Source organism: Poecile atricapillus, chromosome 14, assembly GCF_030490865.1.
Source record: "Poecile atricapillus isolate bPoeAtr1 chromosome 14, bPoeAtr1.hap1, whole genome shotgun sequence".
Classification (NCBI taxonomy): domain Eukaryota; kingdom Metazoa; phylum Chordata; class Aves; order Passeriformes; family Paridae; genus Poecile; species Poecile atricapillus.
The window spans coordinates 14,970,297-14,993,733 of record NC_081262.1 but is presented as its reverse complement, the minus strand read 5'-3'; the positions used below and the strand labels follow the sequence as shown (position 1 = coordinate 14,993,733).

The following is a 23,437-nucleotide window of genomic DNA, read 5'->3' as shown; positions in this document are numbered from 1 at the left end:
GACATGGATTTCTAAGGAAGAGGATTGTTCAAGAAGAACAAGATGCCAAGAAATACCTGTCCATACATCCAAAGACTATTTTTTCCAGTTTAATTAAGTGTGCTGCCTGCAAGCACCAACCACAAGCCTGCAAAGAAAACAAGAGATTGATTTAATATCCTACTCACATTCATCAATGTCCATTCATGGCATAAAATTTCAAGTGGCTTCCCTCACAGCCACCAGATTTTGCACAATCATCTTGAAAAGTCAACAAAATGTCTTCATTGAACTAGCAGAGCTGGTAACTACATCAGATTGCATTAAACCTCAGAAATTCAGGTACATGAGCTGTCTGCTCATGAGATTGGACTTGAGAAAATCCTTCCCTGAGAAGGTGGAAAAGCCCTGGCACAGATTCCCAGGGAAGCTGTGGCTGCCCCTGGACCCCTGGAAGTGTTCCAGGCCAGCTTGGATGGGGCTTGGAGCAGCCAGGGAATGTGGAAGGTGTCCCAAACATTCCCAAACAACCCAAACATTCTGGGACTGTGTCAATAAATTGTTGTACGACTGCAAAGTAGAAAACACATCCCCAAATCCTCCCTGCCCATCCCTGGAGGAACACTCTGGCCAAAGCCCAGGGCTCCAGAGGAGGATTTGCTGGCCAGCAGTGGGGCTCAGAGAAGAACTGAGGATGGGATTCTCCCAGCTCCTGCCTGCTCCCCTCTGCCTCCCAGCAGATCCGCAGGAGGAACGCTCCGGTGCCCGATCCCACACACCCGGGGAGGCAGCGGCACAGGGAGGGCTGGGGCTGCTCACTCACCCAACCAATTAATGCCAAGGTCACTCTAATTATTTGAAAGAACACCCCAAATGAGGGGAGCAGCAGTCATTTCAACAGCAGTCTCCAGTTACAGCTCACTGGGCAAAGCTGCACCTGGGAAGCTCAAACTGGAGGTGAAGCCGATGGTTTTGATTTGGGACTTGGTTCAGCAGGAATTGTGCAAGGACTGCCAACAGGGGTGCTGGGAAATCTCCTTTTCCTGCCTAGTGACACAGCAATTCCATGCTGAAGACATCCATAGAGGAGGAAATGTGGTCCCTCACTCTCCAAATTTACCAGATTTCATTAAATCTTTGCCCTGCCCTTTTCCCACCCTGATTTTACCTCTGTCCTGCAACACCAAATGTTCAGTTTTCCCTCTGACTCCTCCATATCTCCTATCTTTTCATACTATACACAGCACAGTTTCCAAAATCCTTCCCAAACCAACCCACCTCTTCTCCCCTTTCCTATCAGACCTGTCTAACGTGTCCAGCACCACCACCTTGGCAGGAGCAATTCCAGGAGAGGTTCCAGCTGTGCCACCAGCAACCTGGATCTACCCTGGATTCTGGTTCCCAGGAAACAGAACTCAAGAATATTGAATAATATAAAAATAATTCGCTTTGGTCAACTTCTGTGGTGCCCCAGTTCCTGATTCTGAGCTGTATTTTTAAATTCAGCTTTGATGGAAGTCAATCACTTAAAGATTTTTTTTTTTCTTTAAACATCTGCACATTTGACATAAGGATTTTGCCTCATTTTGCTGCTTCAAACTTTCCAATTCCTTCATTCAAGAACAAAAAAGAGTCATCCTTGTTCAACAACAAAAATATTTGCTATTATTTTATTATTATTTTGATGATTTTTGTGGAATTAGGAAAAAAAAAAAATCTGGTTTGAAAATGCCAGTAAATCCCACATTCTCCTATGCAGACATACAGAAATTTTCAGCTGTCAGCATAACAATTCCTCAAGTTTTTTGAATCCATCCTCCAGCAGTAAAATTCTACCTACTCTTTTATCTATTCTGGATATTTAGACGGAAAATTATTTGAGTGGGAGGCAGCTTGTTCGTTTCAAAGAGGATGACAAAGACTTGTTACTCAAAAGCATCTGTGCCTGTTCCTTCATTAAAGGTCATTTTCTTCCAGTCAGCTCTTGCAGAGAACATCTTCTACCCCCTTAGCTTTGATACCCTGCAAGCAGCAACTGGATCATGTCCTTGGAATTCCAGATATCTCCTCAGGAATCCACATGGAAAAGGCAATACCCACCTCTGTTTGCAAAGCAGCTGATTGTGGTTTGGGATATAAAATGCAATAAATCCCCTGTGCAGCACTGCTCCTCCCTGTCCCTCCCAGAGCTGTCTGGTGATTATTGTTTTGACCATTGTTTTCATCCAAGTCATTAAAAACATTCTCTGGTTAGATTTAGAAGCAGAACACAAAAGTGGTTTAAAAACTCACCCGGCTCCATTTTCCCTTTTTATTTTTTTTTTCCAAGAGCTTTCCACCTAGTCCAAATGCAAGAAGAAATTCCAGCCCATTAACATCCATCAGAGAGCAGTAATGAATTCATCAATACTGCCCCAACCCGTGGGCACGGCATCGAGCTGAATCATTTGGTAACTACATCTGCAGCAGGAAGGGCTCACACAACCCTCCCCACACTGCCAGCAGACACCTCCCTGATGAAGGAAAAATGAATGTATTGAGATCTCCCTCAGCTCTGTTTTCCCTCTGGATGGGGTTGGTGGTGCCTCTCCACACCAGGATTCCCACAGCCATCAAATCCTGCCTGGAGCTGCTCCCCCTGGACATGTCCTTCCTTTGCCAAGCCACCTGCAGGATTGCAAGGAGCTTTCAGTGCTCTTTCTTCCTATAAATGACACAAGGATTTGGTTTTTCCCCGCTTTTTAATGTACAATGGAAATACGTTAAGCCTTAAATTGAGTATTTAATTTGCAAAGAAAAAAAAACAAGAAAATCCCCTCCACACCAGGTTACTGCAATCACACTGAACTGTAATTTCATTTTTTTGCCTATTTACAGAGCTGTGGAAGGAAAAACATCTTCCTTCAGCAAGAAGTTTTCCTAACAGTGACAGTTCTATGCGTAAGAAAAGCTAAAAGCTACCAAAATCAGCCAGTCTTAAAAGAAAACAATTATCAAGTAACATGCAAGTTTAGCTGCCAAAAAAAAAAAAGCCCATACCTGTGGCTGGAGTACAAGAGTATTAAGTTACAGTTCTCACAACAAAGGAAAAGGAATCTATTATTGAAAAAAAAATAAAAAACAGCCTTAATGATATAAACAAAATTATCCTTAAATGTAGATTGGAAAGCACTGTGCCAGCTTTGCCTTGCCCAGGGATGGCACGGCTGGGGGGCTCTGCACTTTTCCATCTCTCTAAGTCCCTTCCTTGTGTTTACACTCTCAGCTCTAATGGAATCTCTAATTAACCCCATGAATAAATAGGGGTTTGTTAAGGTAGCCCTTAGAAAGCAAGGCCAGCTAATTCAGGTCTCAGCACCTCTGCTGCCTTAACACAGATGATGTCTCAGAACATACACTCACACATGTGTCTACATATCCTCAACTCCCACGGCTTAATTCAATTAATACTATTAAATCTTTAATGCTTGCCTTCAAAGGCTTTTTTTAAATTTTTAATAGCTCTCATAGGTGAGCACGAATGTTTTAAGTCTTTCTGCTATATTTTAAATAAACTCCTCTTTTCTTGCCACTTTGATGTTTGCCTTTCTGACAAACCTCTGCTCTGTGAAGCTGCTGCGACTTTGTTTTGTGTGCAAGGATGACATTACAAGCTCCAAAAGATATGTTAATCACCGAGCTGGAATCTGGGATTTTTTTAATTCCTCTCACCTGCCCTCTGGGCTGGGAGTTGGCACCAGAACAGCTTTCATCAAAACAATGAAACCCAGAAGGAGAGAAGAGGCAACTGGAGGGAGGGGGCTCTGATTTGCATCTGTTTAGCATGGAAGAGGCAGGCGGGGCTTAATTCTCTTTTACTCTGCTTTCCCATGAAAGGAGAGAATGGCAAAGTCACCGTATTTTATTTAAATAGTTAAAATAGGAGATTTGACAAAAGACTGGTCAAGCTGGATGGAAGAATAAGCTTTGTGGTATTTAAAGGCACATCCATTTCACACGTTTGATGGGCATTGAATGTGGTTTTAATTCTTCCCTTCTCTCATTCCAACTACCTTGAGACCTCTCCCCACCTTGCCCCGTTTCTAAATTTTGAATTTGTGAGACAAGAGACAAAGCTTTGACAGCATATTTCAGGCTTTTCTGTAAAGCATAAACTACAACAAGAAATTAAAAAGAAAAAAACAAAACAAAACAGCACAGACTTTCCTCCTCCTTTAAAGTTTATTTTTCTTCTGAGTAAGAAAACCCTTCTTAAAATAAAACTAAAAATCAGCATTTCCAGGGACAGGAAAAGGCACTATAGTATTATATACACTATCCAAGCTGACACAAAAAAGAAGAGATTAAAAGCCTGGCTGGAAGCCAAGGCATCCAGACACAATTTTGCACAGAGCGTAGAGAACAAAAGTGTTCCTGCATTCAGGATGTTGGAGCGTGTTTCCTGCACTCACACCTGAGAGCAAACAGCACTAAAAACTCATTTCAAACCAGGGATCCCAGTCAGGCCCAGATCAACAGGTCCTTCACCCCTCCTGAGTGAAAGATGTGCTTGATCCAGACCATCTCCTGCACAACACACCCCTCCCTCAGAAAGCAAATTAAAAACAGAATGACAAAGACAAGCTACAAAACTCTCCTGCTGTTCTTCACTCCTCAACATTTCAGCAGAGTTCTCATCACACAGAGCACTCCCCAAAATTCCAAATCTCCAGCCATACAACACGTCCTGACTTTTAAAGCTGATGTAAATACTCCTGGAGGCATCCTACGGTCGTATTATGATGAAATTAAATATACACAGACACTATTGGTTGGCAGACAGACACCGAAATGGCAATTGCAGCACTGAGTGTGTTTAAAGCAGCAGGCCAGGCAAAAGGAGATTATTCACTAGGTAGTCAAACGTAAAAAAGAGCCAGACATTTCAGTCTGTCTCAGTGTCTCACAAAGGGGGCAGCGATTTGTAAATTTTAAATACAACACTTAAGCAGTTTTGCAGACTAAAAATCCTTTGATGATTTACCTCAGTGGTTCTCTGCAGTACCCCAGTATAAAAGTGATTTTGCTGTACTCGAGCTTTTATACTTCTCTACAAGAATTCTGAAAGCCAAGTCAAACCAATCATAAACATTCCTGTATTTTACTTCCTTATTAAAGCTTCCCAGGAGAACCAGTAAACATATAAACATAAATATCTTTCAGAGGAGTCACCCAAGTACCAATAAAATCTTCAGAAAGCAGCTGCTTTGCTGCAAAAGTATGTAAAACCATGGGCTGCATAATCATAGCCTCGTGCAAGGACAGTCATGCTGTTCCTCTGAGCAGCAGATAGAAATTTCTGCTTTAAAAATATACATAAATTGAAAAGATTCTCAAAAAATTAATTTCTGATCTGCATTTGCATACTCCTAAGAAAAATAGTCGGTGTCACCTATGTCGTTTATCTAAAAACATTCCAGCAGAGGCATTATCTTGACTTTCTGAGAAACTCTTCTAAATTGGTAGACAAAGTTTAACTTCATGAACTCTGCTCAACAACAGCAGCAAAATATAGTAACACTTCTCATAGGTAATATGCATTCTGTCCTTAAAAAAGAAAAAAATCACTGCAAGCAGCAGAACACTGCAAGGAGCAATCAAAGCCCTGCAATAAGGCAGGATGGGCTCAGAAGGCAAATATTTCATTAGATAACACAACAGAGGGGAGCTTATACTTTCCAGTGGTCATTAGAGAAAGAGGTTTTCATCAAATAATTAAATACCTGGGCAGGGGCATTTTAAAGATGCACCAGATCTTCCCTGGATCTGAATTTTGAGGGTAATGCCTGATCAGGAATTTCTAACCAGACATTACCGGTCACAATCCAGCAATGGCACAAAATGAGGGGTTGTTTCTCTGATTAATTAATTATTTAAAATATTAAAGTTCTGGTTTTCAAGTAACAATTGAAGTGCTTTCCTTTACATGCACCATGTGGCAGAGCACACTGTGCTTGACCATTCACCAGAGAACAGGCATGGTAAAACAGCTCTGCAGATAAGGATTAATTAATGATCTTCAATTCTGGCTGATTTCATAGGTTAGAGCAAACATCTCTGCCTTACTGCTGTTGTCACAAGCCTCATCCCTGTCCAAACAGAGCTGAAAGTCAGTAGAAAAGCAGCTTCAGCAGCAATTGGGTCAACAGATTTGGCTGAAGAAATCCTCATCACTAAAAAGAAAGAAATAAATAAAAATCAGAATGACAAAAGCGAGGTGATGCTTGGGGTGTGCTCACACGAGGAACCTCCTGGGAACAGAATTCCTACCTAGAGGGAAACATGTTTGAAGGATTCTTTTGTGCTGCCATCTCAGGGGAGGAAGTTACCTTTAAAAATACTTTGTTTGCTCTGTCCCTGAGGAATATCAGAACTGTCTGTATCAGTTGCTTCAGTGGGGTTTGGCCCACAAAGGTTTTACTGGTGAACTGCACAGCCCTTACACCAGTGAGCAATTTACTCATGACATTACTCCCTTTGGACTCAGAAAAACTGCGTGAGAAAGAAGGAGCTTTGCCAACCTAAAGGTTGCACAATCAGGTGGGAAAAAAGAAGTACAAGCAAACCAGGGAGGGGGATAAATTGCAACTGACAAAAACTACAATCAAGAAATAGCTGGTGACAGATTGTTATTTAAGTACAAGGAAGTGATTTAAACAGGAGCAGTTGTAATAAGATTATACGATTCTCTATTAAGATTCTTAAAATGTCTTTGTTCTAGCAAAGCTCTGAAAAGACCATTGCCCTTGCAAAGGTTCAGAAACTACTAAATTGATGTTAAATCCAGAAATTAATATGATTTGGGAGAATAAAGATAAAATGTAAAAGAACATCCCAGACATCATTAGTGCTGGGATTTCTCCCTAGCAGGGGGACCACGGGTGTTGTGGCATTTCTTGGTGGCAAAACTCAAACCCAGCAAACAGAAGTAGGGAGCTTGCTCTGCCTGGGTTTCTGCTTTTAAATAATGAAAACTCCCAGGTTGAATTTAGAAGCCATCACATTATGTAAGTGACATCTCCAGAAGGGCAGGGAAGTCTCTATGAGGTTATACTGGAGAGATTAAACCAGTGTCTGGCTGCTGAATTTTAGCCATGACCCCCAGACTCCACCATCTATTTTAATTAATCAGTTCTAAAACTACAGCCCCCAAAACTGGCCATAACTCCTGCAACACTGAAAAGCAAACAAGGCAAGGGAGTCTTCAGATTTCTGCCTGGTAGGGTGAACATAAAACATCTCTAACTAAGGTGTCTGGCATGGTTTTAAACTAATAAGCAGCTTGGAAATTTCAAAATAAAACCAATTTATTACTTAATTTGTACAAATATTGTTCACTGAGTGCTGCATTGTGAGAAACAAAAAAGCCTCCAAGAGACAGGTGTGTCCCATGCCTGCAGAAGCAGCACAGAGGCCTCTCCTGCCTGGGTCACCCTCCAAACTCTCCTGGACCTCAGGACCATTCAGGATTTATTATTATATGGTGACATGAAAGGCTCAGGCACTGCAGACAACATGGCCAAACTAAAACAGCTCTGGGAGGAGAGGCAGGAGCAGGGTGGAAGGAAAGGCAAGAAGAGGAGCAGGGTGGAAGGAAAGGCAAGAAGAGGAGCAGGGTGGAAGGAAAGGCAGGAACAGGAGCAGGGTGGAAGGAAAGGCAGGAGCAGGGTGGAAGGAAAGGCAGGAGCAGGAGCAGGGTGGAAGGAAAGGCAAGAAGAGGAGCAGGGTGGAAGGAAAGGCAGGAACAGGAGCAGGGTGGAAGGAAAGGCAGGAACAGGAGCAGAAGCAGGGTGGAAGGAAACTGCAGAGATTTCAAGCACATATTCCAGCTAATTGCTTGAGGCAGCTCAGGGAGCTCCGTTCCTGAAAGGGGAAGGAAAACTATGCCTTGAAAACAATTTGTATGGATCACAACAACAAAACAAGAGTGCATTTGAGATCCCTTCAAACTTCCCCAGCCACCTCCACCATAAAACACAGATAAGGGGAGCCTCCAAGGCGGAGCTGCATCCAGGCCTGGGCTGGGACTGGTTTTACCCAGTCCCAGAGGCAGCTGCACTCCCACTGCCAGTGGGGACCTGTCCGAGCCTGAGCTCCTGCCTCCCCACCTGCACAGAGCTGGATTTTGCAAGCCAAGGCACAGGAGGCGTCAACAGCCCAAGCCTGACCTTGAACACAAGCTCGAGGCACCAGTTAGAGGCATTTATGTTAACAGCCCTGGGTGACAGGAAGCAGAGAAACACAGTTAACAATTAATGCAACACAGGGTATTGGCTCTGAGATCAATTCAAGTTCAATTTTTGTAACAATACCAGAAAAATGAGCTGAAGGTTATCTATACAGAAGAAAAGCATCGTGCTAGCATAGTAACTCAAAGTTATATTTTTATGTAAAAAGGCACAATAGTGAATTACAAACTGAATTCTGCAGACATCTCCAGTGCCAGTGCAACCAACAAACACAAAATACTTCTAGACTGACTTTCTAATTAGTATCATTCATACAAACTCCACTATTAGATATTTACATAAAGCTCAATCTTGGTAACTTAAGCTACTCTCCTTAAACTCTGCCTACAGCCACTGGTTACCTACAGAAACCACCACAGAACCTTCTGACCCAACCATTTTGCCTTTATCAATGGTCTGGAGCAGCATCATAAAATCAAGCAAACCCCAAATCTGGAAACCAGAGACAAAACTGTTATTTGTAAAATGATAAAGAATACCAGTTTTCCTGTAGCTTTCTACCACTCAGCAAAAGGCTCAGCCCAACAGCCACTGAGTTCTAGATCCAGCCTGAAGCCCACAGCCTCTGAATTCACTCTCATGTTCAACCATTCTGAATTTTTTCTCCATGCAGAACAGGAAACAACCAGCTAAACTGATTAACTCAGACCTTTTAGGGTCTGCTATTCAGCACAGCCCAGTCCTTACCAAACCTGGAGCACACCAACACTAGCAGATCTACAATCAGCCCCAGCAGGTTTTATTCCAGAGGACAGCAATCCATGTTGTTCTCCTCCATGGAGTCTCCTGCCTTCTTAATGAGCAGCCAGGCTACTGAAACACACAAAAACCTGCTGTTCTTTGAAGCACTTAAGCCAGCAGGATACTGGTATGTTTCAATATTTTCCCTGCACAGATCAGAGCGAGGCAAAGTGGGAAAAGAACATTACAGGCGTTCCTACAAAGCAGGCACATTTCATTTTCTATTAGCAACATCCCAAGGGACACTTTAGCGCTCTGCAAATATGGCCCTGGAAGACTGGGAAGTTGCTTCCTGAGTACCAGTCATTAAAGAAAGATATTAGAATAACTTATATTCTTCTACACCAAGCAAAAGCCAGAGTCATTTCCCCATCCTACGTACGAGACCTAAGAAAAGCAAGATCAGGAACATCATAACTACTCTTTAATGTATTTCCCTTAAACTGATTATCATTTAATGATTTCTCTCTAAAGGAAAAAAAAAAAAAAAAAAACAACCAACCACAGAAACAAAACCCCGATTTCTGTATCAAGAGAGACTATCAGCATTTTTATGAAGTAACAAATTAGGCCTTTGGCATTTCCCAGCAGTGATCCAAGATTTGAGGCTCCATAAAAGCTCCAAGTTTTAAAGCAATCAAATGGCTGACAGCTGGAACAAAACTAGCGTGATTAACCAGTTATGTAAATAATGATGTGGTCAGTGCAAGCTGAATTCATTTCTGCATTATGCCTGCATTATACTGGACATCAGATGTTTGTGAACTCTTCATTAAATGTGACTGTAGGAATAATGGAAGTGAAAACCAACATGAACATCACCAGCCAGGGACCTCTCCTCTGGTCCTTCCACAACCACCAGGTAACTCATAAACAGGACTTTCTTAGCCCAAATATTACCCACCACTGCTTAGCTTCTACCTAGTGAACAAGTCAACTTCTTTTTCTCAGGAGACAAGTTCATGGAGAGACGGAGAAAGATGGAGAGAGCCCATTTATTTACAAGGGTCTGGAGTGACAGGCCAAGGGAGAATGGCTTCCAACTGACAGGAGAGCAGGGTTAGATGGAATATTGGGAAGGAATTCCTCCCTGGGAGGGTGGGGAGGCCCTGGCACAGGTTCCCAGAGAAGCTGTGGCTGCCCCTGGATCCCTGGAAGTGCCCAAGGCCAGGTTGGACAGAGCTTGGAAAAAGCTGGGACAGTGGGAGGTGTCCCTGCCATGGCAGGGGTAGCACTGGATGAGCTCTGAGGTCCCTTCCAACCCAACCCATTCTGGGATTCAAAGACCCTGTGAGTGCTACATTACATTTCTTAAAGGCTGATAATAATTTTCATTCCTCAGCAGATGTAAAAGTCAAGCTGCTGTGTCAGAGACCTGTTGTGACACAAGGCTAGCATTGCAGAATTACTTCATGGAATCAAGGAAATGACAATCAGCACCCCCAAGTCAAACTTCCTCAAATGGAACCCACAGTCAATTTGGCCTTATCAGAATTTGCCTTCAGGAATGCACACTCATGGGTCGTTTGTGCTTGATAATTTTTGATAACATAGTTAAATATTTAATATGGGTATGATTATCGCTGAAATTCTGTCGAGCTAGTTTACCATTACTTCAAGCTTATAAAGGAAAATTTATCAAAAGTTTTGATTCTTCCCAGTAAAACTCCATACTTGAGTTTGTTCAAAAATAACACATCTGAGAATCAGCCAAGACAAACATATTTAGAAGTAACTCCTGAACAGGCTGCAATTCACTAAAGATACCATTACAATATATTTCTATTTCTAATTTTAAAAAATCATTCATCCCACATTTCACACCCCAACAATACAATTTCCTATGACCTCCTGTCTCACAAAACACAGCAACACACCAGAATTATGCAAGAGTTCTGTATTACCATAAAAGATATTTCAGTGGGGAGAACAATAAAACTTAATCTCGTGGCCTGATTTGCATTTTGAACTCCTCGAGTCGGACTCTACAGCCCATAACATCTGCAACAGCTTCACAATCCTAACAAGTCTTTTAGGCCTCCTGTTGAAAATGGATGAGCATGTAGATAATTCAGGTCATTTTCTTAATAAATGAGAAGAAAAAAAATATGTCCAATTGCTGTAAATTTAAAATCTCACTTGGCTTTTCAGATCAGTGTCGATACGGTACTTGAGAAGGGGGAGGGGGAAGCATTACACACCCATAAAACTGAGACCAAACGCTGCCAGTTTTAAAGCCTTAGAGCTTTAAATCTGAACATGAATATTTTAACATTTACATTAAAGCCTTACGGCTTTAAAATAGGGGACTTCCATTGTGGGCAGCCTGTGATAATTACTGCTTCAATATATTTCACAGCAATAATGTAATACAGCTCGCTGACTACCCAACGCTAATCTGTAGCATCACAGGTACTGCAGGTAAAAGAAAATTAAAAATATATATGAAGTACGTATCAGTGTAAATATATAGAAAGACAGAGAGAGAATATCACAGAACCACAGAAAATCACGGAATTATTAGGGTTGAAAGGGTCCTCTGGAGATCATCTAGTCCAAGCCCCCCCTATAGAAAACAGCCCCTTAAAAATTATTAAAAGCATTAATACACATCTCCGGAACAACGATATTACTGAAAATACAACAAAAAAACCCCCGGCCCTCCGGGATGGAGGTGAACAAGGCGGGGGCGGGGGTCGGACAGGGCGGACCGGAGCCCCCCCGCCCCAGCGCCGCCGCCGGGAGCCCCCCGAGCCCGCAGGCCCCGCCATCCCCCGCAGCCCCGGGAGGCCCATCGGGAGCCAGGCCCAAACTTGGGGCCGCGGGGGCCGAAGCCATCCCCGCCGCCGCCCGCCCAGCCACCCACCGGCGACAACAAAGGCCACCGCGGCCCCGCGCCCTCCCCGCGGGGACCCCCGGGGGCCCTTCCCGCGCCCACCCCGCGCCCCGCGGAGGGGAAAGGCGGGGCCGCGGCGGCCGCCCGCCGGTTCCCCCCCGTCCCGCAGCCCGCGGGAGCCGCGCTGACCTGCGGGCGCGGGGCGGGCGCGGTGTCCCGGTGTCCCGGTGCCCGGCGGCCGCGGGCTGCGCTTGACACCCACACGCACCATCCAACATGGCGGCGGCGGCCGCGGGGAGGCGGCGGAGGAGGCGGAACCGGCGGCCGCGCGCGGCCCCGAGGCGCGGCCGCGCTGAGGGCGGGGGGGACGCGGCGCTGCCCGTCCCCTCCTTCCCTCCCTCTTCCCTCCCTTCCCTCCCTCTTCCCCTCCTTCACTCCCTCTTCCCCTCCTTCCCCCGCTCCTGGGGCGGCTCCTCGCAGCCAAAGCCGGCGCCCGTGAGGACCGAGGCAGGATCGGCCCCCGGGCAGGGGCGGTTTTTTGATGGAAGGAGAGCGCCTGGGGAGCCCCCTCAGTGCTCGCAGTGCCCCGGGGTCCCCCAAAAACCTGGGCGAAATAATACAAAAAAAGTCTGTCATTACAAAATAACCACAATTATGGGACAAGGGAACGCTTTAGAGAAGGAAATCAACCCTTTAAAGAGGGTTTGGAGCTGGTTCTGATGGAAGGAGAACTCTGGGGATCCCCCTCAGTGCTCACAGAACCCAGGAGGAGCTGGTTTCAGAGCTAGAGATCCCCCAAAATCCAGGGACAAAAAAATACAAAATAATGGCTATCAGTACAAAATAACCACATTTATGGGTCAGGGTACACTTTAAAGCAGATTTGGGGCTGCCTTTGATGGAAGGAGAAGGCTTGGGGAACACACTCCCCCTCCACACTCACAGCACCCAGGAGAAACTGATTTCAGGGCAGGGTAGACTCCCAAAAATCGAGGTCCAATGTGGGCTGGCATCCCTCAAAGCAGAATCATAAAATGAATTAGTTCAGAAAAGAACTGAGATCAAGTCCAACTTGTGGCCAAACACCCCCTTGTCAACCAGACTACGGCACTGAGTGCCACATCCAGCCTTTAAACACCTCCAGGGACAGCGACTCCACCACATCCTTGGGCAGCCCATTCCAATATTTAATCCATCTTCCTATGAGAAAATTCCTCCCAATGTCCAACCTGAACCTCCCCAGGGGCACAGCTCCCATTGCCTCACACAGCACAGATACTACACTTTCCCAGTGAAGATGCAAATAGGAAATAAACACATTTATGGCTAAGGGGACACTTTATGGATCAGGGTTGCCACTCTGGGTGATGAAGGGGAGCTCAGCAGGGACACAGAGGCAGGAGGAGCCGGGAGGTCTGGGTGGGTCAGAGCTCACGTCCTTCCCCTCGGGATAATGACTAAACCTGTGTCCGGCATCGTGGGCTGGAGAAGGTTTTGCTCTCATTGTAGTCCGCCCTGAATATATTTGTTCCCATCTTAAAACCATGAGAGACAATTCAAGGAAACGGGGCTGCTCGGGAGACAGTCAGGATTGGCGCAGGCCAGGGGAGAAGCTGGATAGCAGAGCTCTGCTTGGATCACTGCTGGCACAGGGCAGTGCCGCTGGTTATTTAAAACCCAAATTCCTGAGGAATCGTGCCTTACGAAAGCATAGGAAAACAGAAATGTGGAGCAAAATCCAGTTTATGAGTCACTGCTTTTAAGTGAAAGGAAGGTCAAGCTGAGCACTGCAAACTTCATCAAATCCCAGAATAGTTTGGGAAGGGACCTTAAATACCATTTCATTCCAATCCCTGCCAGGGGCAAGGACACCTCCCACTATCCCAGGTTGCTCCAAGACCCATCCAGCCTGGCCTTGGAAACTTCCAGGGATGGAGCATCCACCACTTAGAGCCCAACCCTTCCTCCCATGGACCCACTATCAAATCTGCCACAGATTTGAGGTTTAAATACAGAAGAATGAGGACTGCAGTGAAACACCGAGTGAGCTGTATTAAAAGCAACTTGTTTAGAAATGCTGCACATTCCAATGCCTTGAACACCATCTGGGAAGCTCCAAATCTTCTGCGGCGAGCTGTGATTCTGGCTTAGCTGCTAACCTTGAGCTAGGCAGGATTAAATTTTGGGTGAAAAAAATAAGGGATCAGCACACATCTGATGGTATCAGCAGGAGCTGAAAGAGTACTTCCCCCTTTTCTTCTTTGCAAGAAAACAGCAGTGATGGAAACCCAATGTTTCTGTGCACGTTCATTAATCCTAATGATCTGGTGCTGACAGCTCTAAGGGAGGAGAAGAAAGCTCTTGGTTAAAATAAAATGGGAAGAACAAGATTGTTCCTGCTGCCTTCTCTCCTGCCTATGTTCCTTCCAGATCTGGGCAGACAGCTCTCCAGAGCAGGCGGCAGCTTCCCCTCCATTCCCAGCTCCATCCCAGGTGTCTGTCTACATCATTAAGTGTGCAAATCAGCAAACCCAGCAAAAACCTCCTGCAGCTGGCACACTTCCACCAAAAAAACTGTTTTCTATCAACCAGATCAAGCCCCTTAGTGCAAGTAAAACAAACCAGCCAAGTAAAATCACTTATTTTTTTCATTATTATATCCTTGTTAATGCCTTAAATTGCAGTGTTCCTGCTACCCAGGGCAGACATGAGTGCTAGAGCTGCACCAGTAGAGCTCTGCCCAAGCTGCACAGGGATGTTCCCTCCTGGTGGCCTTGTGGCAGTGGATTTACATCTCTTGATTCATATTAGCAAAAGGAGGTCACTGTCCTGTGATTTGAAGCCCAGGAGCTGGTGCAGAACACTTCCCTTTGGAACAGGTTGTCCTGGATATTGACCTGAGCCATCTCTGATCCTTCCCAGCCCACAACATTTCAGCTGCGTTGGCAGAACCAGAGTCCAAGGCCACGATTCACAGTCTGAGTTGGGCACCAGGAGCTGGCACCACCCTGATAACCAGCAGAGCAATCCACACGGAAAAGGCAGCTCACAGACTCCCAGGATATCCTTGAGATATGGAAGGGACTCACAAGGAACATCAAATCCAACTTGTGGTCCTGCACAGGATCAGGGACACGTTTCACTAGACCAGGTTGCCCAGAGAAGCTGTGGAAGGTTGGAGAGGGCTTGGAGCAACATGGGATAATGGAAGGTGTCCCTTCCCATGGCAGGGGTGGAACTGGAGGGGTTTTGAGATCCCTTCCAACCCAAACTGTTCTGTGATTCTATGAATCCCACCCTGTGCCTGAGAGCATTGTCCACACATTCCTGGAGCTCTGGCAGCCTTGGGGCCATGACCATTCCTAGGGGAGCCTGGGCAGTGCCCCAGCACCCTCTGGGTGAAAAACCTTTTCCTAATAACCTAAACTTCCCTGGCACAGCTTCACACCGTGCCCTTGGGTCCTGTCACCGGTCACCAGAGAGGAGCTGTGGCAGTGGATCCAGCGAGTGGGAGTAGAGGGACCATTGCAAGGCAAGGAGCAGGAGGATAAGGAGTGGGATGTCTGGAATGCAGGAGGCTCTCCCAGAGAAGATGAGGAAGGCACATCCTCCCCCAGCTGCCCTCCCAAGAAACCTAGGGAAGAGCAGCTGCCAGGGAGCCCCAGGAGGGCCTGTTCCGCAGCCATAATGGGAATATCACCCACGTGGGGCTGAGCACACCACTAATTAGCTAATGAGTTTGTTCCAAACGTCTGGCCACGGTGCGAGGGACAACAGGAGCAGCACTTGAAAAGCCCTGAACGATGACAAGGGCATTTGTCTCTTGTCGCTGACCCCAGCCCCGCATTAACAAATAGGTCACAAACAACGGTGCTTTGCAGTGATCTAATCCTCCAGCCATATGTCGGCTGCCCGAAAAAAACACTGCACAGAAAACGCCCCAAAGCTCTGCAAAAATCCCAAGGAAAACTCGATAAATATATCCCTGCCGTTTGAAATTTGATTTCCTCACTCTATTGTTCCTCATTTCCTGAGAGCTGGCTTGGTGGATCACATTTTCTGCTTCAGTCTCCAGTGCTTGTAAGCAAACAAGACTGAATCTCATTATCCTGATGCACGGCCCTGGCTGCGTGCAATCCGATCTCTAAATCACAGTCATTTTGCTCCTTTACTGATTTTCCTTCCCACTCCTAACCTGCAGGTCCTTCAGAGGAATCAATGCAGAAATAGAGACGAGCATCATCTAATGAAGGTGTGTTTAATGTTCAGCGTTTCAGGCTGGATTAAATAGCCAAGTGAGAAATGGCCTCGTGTCTCGGGAGGTTGGGCACCCTCCGCTCCAGTGGCAGCTGGAGCTTCCCAGTCTTCCCAGGAAGCCACATGCTTCCACATGGGATAAATGGGGACTTCAGTCCCTAAGAGCCCAATTTGGGAAATCTGCTAATTAAATAGTCTGGGCAAACACAATCATCATTGTCCTTAGAGCCAAAGCAGCGAGTTGTTTCTCAACGAGCACAGACCCTCCCCGGAATTTTCTGATCTGTCTGCATGTTGCTGACAGTTATAGAGAATATATTCAGATTATACAACTTGGTGTTCACCCCGGGTTATTCTCTCCTGGATTCATGAATATTTCATTGAAATATGCAAAGTCTGAGTTACAGCCTTGTCTGCTTCAATTAGACACAGGGATCCACGGGGTCTGCAGCCCTACCACGCTTCCAGGGTTTGTCTACAAAGCGAGGAGAACCAAAATAAGAGTTTAGCTCCAATCATATTTAGCCTGGCTTCTTCAGGCATCTTTAAATAAGGCAGAAAAGCAGAAGGATGGGAATGAGGGAGAGTAGAACCCAGTGAGCCTGTGCCTGAGTTCAGCTGGAAGCAACCCAAGCTAATCAGAACAGAGCCAGCAGGAGGGGGGTCGTTCCCTTCGTGATGCAGACAAACTTGTAGAACTGTTTCCAATGCAAATATTCCTTTTGACAAGTTCAAAATTAATACACCTCTAATATGGGTATTCAAACCAGACCTTTTCTGAACACGCTGGCAGATTCATGAAAAGAGAAGGGAGAATGCAAGCCCAGCACATTCTGATTTTCTCAAAATGAATGTGCTCTGACAGTGCAAGAGGCAGTTTGAATGTGCTTAGTTCTAGTAATTACCAAGTGTTGTGTTTCTTTAGAAGCTGGAGCTGTTCTCATCATGTGGGCACCTTCCCTCATTCCTTTCTCCTTACTGCTCCGGAGGTGCAGTTTCTCCCATGCCACAGCAAGAAGCCAAGGCTACTGTGCTGCTTACATTAAATCCCACAGAAGCCTCGGGGTGAAATTCCACAAGTTTTAATTGACCTAAGTCAGGGTGTTGTGGTTCCTGCCCTTCCTCCACCACCCCTTCCCATTCCCTCCCTGCCACCAGCACCGGCTTATACCACCTGTGGTGAAGATTAATCACTTTTTTTGGAGGGGAGCATTGCTTCTCAGCCAGTTCAGCTCCCTGAACCAGCTCACCAGAGGCTCAGATCAGCACCCACATCAGCAGCAGAGAGAGGACAGGGCCATGCAAGGCCACACCGACTGCTGAGGAGGAATTTTTCTGGGTTTATAGGACACAAGGAACACATTTGACCTAAAGAGCCTGGATCTGCTGCTTGTTTCCAGGCTGGGAGCACTCACCCATTAGGACCATCTGCACAGTTTGGAGTGGCAGGCTCAGGCCCAGCAAAGTCAGGCTTATTTATTGTCACCATCTGGTTCCCCAAAGCAAGTCACCAAGGCAGAGCCTGTGAGCTCCTGCTGGAAGACAGGCATTCCCTTTTGCTTGGTACAGTTTGTTCTATCCCTCTTCACTTCCTCCTTGTCACAACAAGAGGACTTCCTGCCAGGATGGAGCTGATGGACAGAATTCCTCCTCCTCATTCTTGCAGCCACCCAAAGAATGTCACCCTGAGAGTCAGACCCTCCCTTTTGCCCCAGGCCCATCCTCAGGCTGATAGAGGCTCCATAATAACTTCCCAACTGCAGGATGACCTGGGCAGTTGCACAAGGATCTCACGTGGCCAGGGATTGTCCTCACTCCTCCCAGCTGTTTCTAACCTTGAGGGAAAACGCCCTGAGGAACGTGTCAGGAGTTACACTCCTGGCTCTGCAGAATCCTCTTGGATTTGGGTCTCCTCTCTCCTGCTGGGACAGGGATTTTTGGCTGGTCCTGGCTGGAAACGGTGACAAAAGACTTTATACACTTGTAGAAGCAGGGGAAGTGATGTGTACCTACAGCCAAGCACCCACTTGGCCACTGCTGGCAGAGGACGTGGTCCAGCACAAGGAGTTCCATTTTTAAGCACAAAACCCCAGAAAGCGCCATATTCCCCACAGGAATCGGATGCAGCAATTCATCCACCCCTTACCTGGGGTGAATCAGGGGCACCAGCACTGAAATCAGCATTAAAATGAAATCACACACAGTGTGGTGCTCACAGAGATTTGGGGCATCACAGCGACAACTGGAGCTCCTTTCACATGGGCTCTGCTCCCAGAACATCCGATGCCTGGAAAGCCACCTCAGCTCCAGCCCTGGGAGCTGAGCAGCACAGCTACAGCCAGTTTTAGCTCAAATTTCAGAGCCTTGCTTTTAGACACAAAGATGTAACCCCCAAAGTAGAGCAAGTGCTGGAAGCTGCAGGTATTTTGTGTCTTTTAAACAGTGAGGCTGGAACAGTGCTGCCACAACCCTGGATTACAGCTGGATGCCCATCACTGACAAGCTGGTAGCTTTCCCCCTTGACAGATGAAAACTGAGAGCTGTCTGTTTGGTTTGTGTTTGCACAGCACCCAGCCAGTCACTTAATTAGTTGGCCCAATTTCTGGGTTTCTGATTCCCACTCTTGCAAGTAACTTCCTCCATTCCCAGGCTCACAGAGCCAGTTGAAACTTTCATATCTGCATGCACAGTTGTGACTCCAAACCTGTCCCTGCTGCCCCATCTCATCCTCAATGGGGCTTCCCAGAAGCTTTCACTCTGTAAAAAACCCTAAACAACACTGCAGAGCTGTAAATACACGGTCCCTGTGTAATAAACAAGCAGATTAAAAAAATTCACCAGCTGGGCTGGAAGAGATTCATGACAAGCCATCGGGGCTCCACAAAGCAAACAAACTGCACAGCACTGCAGGCAAGAATTCCTCCAGAACGTGTTCAATCCTAACACTATCCAGCCAAGCTGCTCCATGGATCAGCCCTGCTCTGGGCACCTCAAAAACTTGGTGGAAGGAAAATGTCCCTCCTCAACAACAGCAAGTCTCAGGAGCCATTTGAGCACCTTAGCCAGTCAAGCAGGTTATAATTGGCTGTAATTAATACTCCTACGAGCTTCCACATTCTTATGGACTGAGATGGAGAAATACAGGACTGCTCCCTGACCCTGTGAACACGAGAGGAAGTCAAAGGGGTCTGTTGCCTTGTGATTTTCAGAAATCAAACATCTCTGATGGGAGAAGGTGACAGGCAAGCACCAGCACTGCTGGGAACTGGCTGTGCACAGCCCCATTTTTTCTGGGGCACAAACCACAATAACCTCAATCAAAATAACTGCAGAGCAAGTTGCTACAGACAGCAAGTTTCCCTCTGTCCCTCAAGATGCTTCCCACGTCACTCAGAGCGTTTTGGGAGGGGCATGGGGTGCAAACCACACAAAACCACAACAGATTCTGGCAGTACTGAGAGTGGCCTTTGGTGAAACATCAGCTGAATAATCCAATCCAGGAGGGGGTGAAAACTAAAGAAGCCCAAAATGCCTGATGTCATGAAAACCCCACATGTGTCAGCAGTGGGCTGGAAGAAGGGTTTGTGGCACCTGCACAGCTCAGCTGAGGAGTTCTTTGTGCTCAGCAGGATCTCCAGCACTCGGGGAGGAAGGGCTGGGCTGTGCAGGCCATTTCCTCCACAAAGCCACCGACTGACCCTCAAATGCAAACTGACAGGCACTTCCACACAGCACCCTGTGCCTTGTTCCTCATTACAGGGCCTTCCAGAGCATGTCTGCATCAGCTTTTCCAGCTTGCCCTGGAGAGAGAAACGTGAGACTCCGATGTTTTCCCTCCAGGCAGGGCAGGACCTCTTGTTTTGCTCTGAGATCAGAGCCTGGGGGGAGGCAGGGAGCTGCAGATGCTGTCACTCAACGAGTGCCTCTTTCAAGATGCATCTTGCAGACACAGCTCCAGTTTGGGAGGTGCCCAGAATTCCTGAATCCAAGGAGAACACAGTGTGCAATTCTGTCTGCTCACTCACTTCTCAGTGAGGATCATAGACTGGTTTGGGTAGGAAGGGACCTTAAATATCATCCAGCTCAAACTCCCTGCCATGGGCACTTTCCACTATCCCAGGTTGCTCCAAGCCCTGTCCAGCCTGGTCTTGGACACTCCCAGGGATCCAGGGACAGCCACAGCTTCTCTGGGCAACCTGTGCCAGGGCCTCCCCACCCTCACAGGGAAGAATTTCCTCCTAATATCTAATCTAACCCTGCCCTCCTGCAGCTTAAGTCCATTCCCCCTTATCCTATCACCACACACCCCTGTGAGAAGTCCCCCTCCAGTTATATCCTCCCATTATCCTCAAACATTTGCTATAAACACTGCCAGTGCTCAGATTTTGGACTGGACACCTGGTTTTAAGCAGGATGGATGTTCTTCTCTTCCCACACATTGGCTCCAGACCTTCATGTTTGTCATCCTGCAGAGCAGAGGCCGAGAGCAGCAGCCACGTGCTGTTTTCCCCATCCCTCCTGGGTTTCTCCCAAAAGCTCCATCCCTGTGGAGCTCCTTTCCCCAGACTCCCCATGGACTGGCACATTTTCCACCCTCAAGCCTAAAGCCTCCCCTGAGCCTTGCAGACACTTGGCACTTTCCCTAAGCCTTCGGCACCCAGGGGTGCTCAGGGAGATTTAAACATATGCTAAATTGATTTACTGAACTGTCTCTGCCCCGGGGAGACAAGAACAGCACAGCTGCAAACCACTGGAGGCTGCATTCCTGATCCCAGCTGAGGGAGCAGCGAGCAGGTATCAGGTTGGGATATAGGATTTGTGCTAACCTGGTTTCCAGGGGGAGAAGACACAGGTGCCCACCGTGGAGAGGGGCTGGAGTCCCTGCTCAAGTTGTTTTTGAGCGTCTCCCACATGAGATTCCAGTCCTTTGCACCCAGTCCAGACTGTTCCTGTTGCTCCAGAGGTTTCCTGAGCTCCTCCAGCCACCTGGCCCTCGACATTAACCCCTCCACTTGGAGCTGGAGCTTGTCCACGATCAAATTCTTGCCCCTAATGCTCCTCTGAGCCCTTCCAAGACATCCTGTGCCCTGTGGTGCCTCCAGTTCCCTGCTCCCAGGCAATGCCAGAGGCTCAGTCATGGAGTATGTTGAGTTGGGACACACAAGGATCATTGATCCAACTCCTGGCCCTGCACAGACACCCCAGAAATCCCACAACAATCCCCGAGAGCATTGTCCAAACACTCCTGGAGCTCTGGCAGCCTTGGGGCTGTGACCATTCCCTGGGGAGCCTGGGCAGTGCCAGCACCTCTGAGGAAGAACCTTTTCCTCATAACCAACACCTAAACCCCCCTGACATGAAATGGCTCTGAAATCCCAGTTTCTGCAGCACAGCAGGACATCACTTTGTAACATTAAAATGGCAAAGGTAACACACCACCGTGCCCTGCTGCCCCCTCATCAGCAGCTGCTCACCCTGTAGTGACCATCAGCCTCCCAGAGCAAAGCCCAAAAACCAGAAAAACCCAAACCCAGTTCCTCTTTCAGCCTGAGAAGGCTCTTCTGAGGAACAGAGGGGAGGAAGGAAGATGACGAATCTGCATTTCAGATGCTGAAAGGAACACGGTGTAGAAACAAATATTTGACGGGATTTTGCCAAATGCTTTTGCTTGCTGCTGCATCTTGTGCCAAACACACCTACATGGGGAGGGTTTTTATTACCTGTGCTAATGTTAGTGCCTGACATCATCATCCCTGTCAGAGCAACGCTGTTCCTTTGCCATCAGCTTCACAGGGAGGGGGCTCAGGTCCCCATTTTCCTGGGGATCTCAAATTCTTTCTTTGAAGCAAATGCTGTTTCCAGCTCTACAGGAATACTTCAAGAGAAAGCAGTGCCTTGGCTTTCTATTTAAGATGCAGAATTGCCCTCCTAGGAGTGCTGCATTTGCTAAGAGAGCAGAAAGCAAGAGCACACATCTTGGAGCAAACCCCTGGGCAGTGTTCCTTTAACACAGGCCAGATCCTGCTCTCATTTACACACAGATATCTGGAGTGAAATTCACTGAAATTACCCTGGATTGCCACAGCTGTGTCAGAAATCACAACCCAACACAGCCCCTGGGAGGAATTCATCAGTTTTATTGTGGCTTCCTTAAAAAAAAATAAAAAAATCTGCACTCGGTTTTTCCTCTTGCCTTGCACAGGTGAAAAATCTCCACTCAGGACAAGTGCCCTGACAGGGCTCTGCCACCAAACTGCAGCTTTATTCAGCTTGGTTTTCCAAGTGGATACAGGAAATACAGAGACAGGCAAGGCCACGTGTGTGGATTCTCCCGTGTATCCTCTGAGTCTCATTTCAGCCCCAGCTGATGACAGGCTGGGCAGAGTTTTCACAGCTATTTAATTAGTAAACATTTCCTGCAGATACTCAGCTGAGGAGAGAGGTCAGAGAAACGAGGGACAGCCCAACCCTGCATGAGACTTCAGAGAATCCACACAGACCTATAGGAAGAAAAAGCAGCAGCAGAGAGTGTGGAATAAATCAGAGTGACAGCAGGGCTGGGGACTCAGGGGGACTCCGGAGTGCAGGAAAGGGCAGCGTGGAGGATCCGGGGATCCGCAGCTGCACCTGCATCCGTCCGGCCACACACACAGAGCCCTTCAGTGCTGCATCTCCCCTCCGCTTCCTCCCTCTTGTCCTGCCCGTCTGGGCCCTGAATGGAGGTTTCAGGAGGAGCACAGTGCCCGGATTCTCTCTGGCCTTTCGTGGAGCATCCGGAGCTCTGCTCCAGCAGCCCCTCCGCCTCCTGCGCTGCCCGGGATGTGGCACCGCGCACATCCCCGGCGAGGGAACCTCCTCCTCCTCATCCTCCTCCTCCCTCCGTGTCCCCACGGCTGTCACCATCTGCCCTGGCACTGCCCAAATTCCTGCCACGCGCGGTTCCTTCTCCCACCAGCAGCTGAGCCAAAACACCTCAGCCTCAGGTCACCACAGCCCCAGGAGCTGTCACCTGAGCATGTCCCACAGCCCCAGGAGCTGTCACTGGGCATGTCCCACAGCCCTGGGAGCTGTCCCCTGGGCATGTCCCACAGCCCCAGGAGCTGTCACCTGAGCATGTCCCCCACAGCCCTGGGAGCTGTCACCTGAGCATGTCCCCCAGAGCCCCGGGAGGTGTCACCTGGGCATGGCCCCCAGAGCCCTGGGAGCTGTCACCTGGGCATGGCCCCCAGAGCCCTGGGAGCTGTCACCTGGGCATGGCCCCCAGAGCCCTGGGAGCTGTCACCTGGGCATGGCCCCCAGAGCCCTGGGAGCTGTCACCTGGGCATGGCCCCCAGAG

At 47.6% G+C, this 23,437-nt stretch overlaps 1 protein-coding gene across 4 annotated transcripts in view; it reads right to left on the bottom strand.

Moving 5' to 3' along the window:
* EPN2 (epsin 2) overlaps positions 1-12,181 on the bottom strand; it is a 38,895-nt gene extending 26,714 nt beyond the window's left edge. For 3 of the 4 annotated variants that reach the window (XM_058849734.1, XM_058849737.1, XM_058849736.1), the window contains exon 1: positions 12,034-12,181. The gene's annotated coding sequence lies outside the window, so the exon portion shown is untranslated. Of the gene's footprint in view, positions 1-6,084; positions 6,168-12,033 lie in introns of those variants that run through there. The other variant, XM_058849735.1, reaches the window with a different exon arrangement.
* Between the last annotated feature and the right edge of the window lie 11,256 nt (positions 12,182-23,437).